The sequence below is a fragment of the Sorex araneus genome, chromosome 5, assembly GCF_027595985.1.
Source record: "Sorex araneus isolate mSorAra2 chromosome 5, mSorAra2.pri, whole genome shotgun sequence".
NCBI lineage: Eukaryota > Metazoa > Chordata > Mammalia > Eulipotyphla > Soricidae > Sorex > Sorex araneus.
The window spans coordinates 73,358,239-73,362,140 of NC_073306.1; positions in this window are offsets into that span (position 1 = coordinate 73,358,239).

Here is a 3,902-nt window from a genome sequence, read left to right on the forward strand (position 1 = left end):
AATTTAAAAAATTAACAGACCAATTTTGCAGTCTCAGGAACAGAGAGCTTCCATGGTTTCTGTAAAATAAACAGTATTTTCTTATGTTAAAAAACGTGTAGACTGGTGAAGGGATGACTGTAGGACCATTGTATGACTGAAAGCAAATCGTGGAACAGCTTTGCAATGGCCTATCTCAAGGATACTCAATTGAAAATAAAAAATAAAAATCAAATATGTGGAAAGATAAGTAGTTGAAAAAAAAGAGGTCCAAGAATATAAAATTTTAGTGTGCAAATGAAATCCAAGAAACTCTTATTGAGGCACACTCTGATTCAGTGGGTCTATGACAGAACTTGGGGTTTTGCATTTTTGATGAGAAGTTGTACACTCTTTAAGTTGCAAGGTCCTAGGAAATATTCCAACCTAAGTGAGAGAATTGGAGGTGGAGAGTAGAAAGACAGTGAAAAATAGAATCAGATGGCTAAATGTTGTGAATATCACTTAGACTAAAATATGTGAATTACAGATTCTAGGTGCCTTATCTAATCAGTCTAAATTATTGAAGTGACTCATAATAAATAATTCCTGAATTTTTGTTTTTCAGAAGGTTAATCATTTATGGTAAAAATCCTGGCTTATTTCTCACTCGCCAGTAATGATTTGTTTCTTTGTTTGTTTTTGTACTGTCCTTTGCTCCTTCCAAATATCTATGTCCTTTATTGTATATCATCGTACCAAAGGTTATGAACCCTAACTCAAATCTGTGATGAGCAATAACCAAAATGTAACAATAATCTCTTGCTCAATAGCACGCTATAACACTGCATTTTAAATTTACAAATTAGAGGTCTTGAATTTCTCTTTCAAGTTTCCCTCATATTAAACTTGCACTGATTTATAATGCTAAAAAGGAATATTTTCCTTTCCTTTAATTTTTTTTTTTATCTTAGGCACTGTGGTTTACAAAACTTCGTGTCAGGGCATTGTGCATAAAACATTCCAGCACCACATTCGCCACCTCTCCACCAGTGTTCACTTCCCCACACTGTTGTCTCAGTGTCCCTTCCTTCCACATTCCCCAACCCCACCCCCTAGTAAGCTTCCTCTGAAGGCCAGTTCCAAGTTTCTGTTGCCTTTGGGCTTTTGTTATTTCCATACTATGTATATCCCACAGATAAGAGAGCTCATGCTGTGTCTCTCACTTTCCTTCTAACTTCACTCGGAATAATACTCTCCAGATCCATCCATGTGGCAGCAAATCACATGACTTCACCTCTTTTGTATAGCTGAATAGCTATACATATACCCTTGTGTATATGTACCATAGTCTTTTTAATCCAGTCATGTTCTTGGACACTTGGGTTGTTTCCAGATTTGGGGCTATTGTGAATAGTGCTACAATGAGCATAGCAGTGTAAAGTCTTTTATGAATAGAGTTTGGGGGCCTTTGGGGTAGATGCCAAGAGGTGGAATTGCTGTCATACGGAAGCTCTATTCCTAGTTTTGTTTTGTTTTGTTTTTAGCTTTTTGGGTCACACCTGGTGATGCTCTGGGGTTATTCCTGGCTCTGCACTCAGGAATCACTCCTGGCAGTGCTCAGGGGACCATACAGGATGCTGGGAATTGAACCTGGGTCAGCAAACGCCCTACCCACTGTGCTATCGCTCTAGTCTCTCTATTCCTAGTTTTTTAATAAGTGTCTATCCTGTTTTTCAAAAAGGCTGGATCAGTTGACATTCCCAAGAGTAGTCCTCAATCTCAGACCTGAATTTATAAATCATATTGAGGAAAACATAGGCAGCACCCTGCATAATATTGAATCTAGGGGCATCTTAAATGATTAAATAACATTGGCCAAACAAACAGAACAAAGATAAACAAGCAGGACTACTATATAAATCTAAGAAGCTTCTGCACTGCAAAGAAAAAATGATGACAAGAATAAAAAGACACTCTGCAGAGGGAGAAATTATTTGCTCACCACTCATCTGGTAAAGGGTTAATGTCCAAGATACACAAAGCACTGGTATAACTTTACGAGAAAAAAACCAAACAATTAAATCCATAAAAAATGGGGGAGAGGGAAGAAATGAACAAAAACTTCCTCAAAGAAGATATAAAGATGGCCAAAAGGTATATGAAAAAAAATGCTTTGCATCACTTAATGAGGGAAATGTAAATCTAACAACATTAAGATACACCACTGGGACTGGCACACATCACAAAGAACAAAAATAATCAGTGTTGGGCGTGGCTGGGGGGAATGCTGGTGGGAATTTTTTAAAATAATCTCAAAAACATAATAAGATGGACTAGTAAATTAAAATGCAAATTTTGTTAAAGCAAAAATGACATCCAATGTGGAGTTTGCATGAAAGAACAGAATAAAAGAGTAGAAAATTGCTGACTTTTCTTATTGTTCACATCCTTCAGTTTTTGTTGATGTGCCTTTAGTCTTTGTATAATCAAGCTACTAGTCCTGTGCCAGTTTTAATATTATAATATAAATATTATCTTCAAGTCTTCATCTATTGCTTAACTTTTTCCATGGTGCTCTTCCTATAAATGAGTCCCTAAATTTTGACCTGATGAAACCCAAATTAAATGAAGGGAATGAAGGGGCTGCTTTGAATCCAGGCCCTGCAGGTCCCAGCCATGGAGTGGTAAAAGAATTTACCAACAGAACCAGATGATAAAGGCAGAGAAAAATGAATCTATTGAAAGAGAGAATGACACCCGTCCGACTGACACAGTGGAGGCCTCCAGAGAAAGACACACATTTTGTACAGTTTGGGGGAGTCTATTTTTGTGTATCACTGGGCTCCTGCAGAGGGAAGTTTCTGCTTTCTATAGACTCCTTTCTTCTGAGAGGTGGTGAGCAGGAGATGTGTAGCCAACCTAGCAACTGAGTTGGATCTCGAGAGTCTCCTGGGCACAGCTGAATTTGTTGGCCGAACAAAACTACAGATGATTGCACAAGCAGAGATGGTCTCAGACTGTCAGCCACACATGGATGAAATGAGGCAAGATCCTCATACACATAAATGTTATCATAAGATATTTTTATGAGAGTTTATAACTAATTATTGTTTTTCAGCTCCCACTATACCTAATTTATAAGTTAAACTTACCATCAGTATATATATAGGGGGAAACACAGTCTGTGTGTAGGGTGCTATTAGGTTCACAATTAGCAGGCACCCACTTAGGATCTTGGAATTTGTTCCCCCTGGTTAAGGAGGATCTAGTATAGGCATTGGACATTTCAAAGTTTAATTCAAGTGGTAGAAGAAAGTAGTACTTGAAATGTTTTTTTAAAATATGGCATCAGAAAAGTCATGTGCCTAAAAATGATTGTAATAGATAACACAAATCCAGCTGCCGCCAAGATGTGATCCCAGGGGCTGCACGTGTGCGGCCCCTCCGCAGCACGAGCATGACTCCACAGGCCAGCTAAACTACTTTTGGTATGGGCAGCTCCTTGCAGAATGTCTCCAGACTGAGAACTAAGCCGCAGCCCCATGCCCGCCCAGTAGGGGAAAGGTATTTCCCTCTTGCCTCTTCCTTGCTGGGGGTGAAGGGCGTGGCAACCGCCATCTTATGATGACCACAGATGAGAGTTACAAGCTTGTGGTGATCCAATATCTGGAAGAAATCTCCCTGGACTTAGTTGCTAAAATACAGAAATCCAAAACCTCATTTCTCTTCACAGCAGGTCTGACTTTAGTGGGGAACTCCTAACAATAATAGTGAGTTTTTTGTTGAAATATTGAATGCAACCAAAGTAAACAGAAAGTAAAGGGAAATTTATCAGTTACACAAGCGGGGTGGGGGGGATGGGAGGTATAGTGGAGTTTTTTTTGATGGTGGGATATGGGCACTGGTGAAGGGATGGTTGTTTTAGCATTGTATAACTGAGA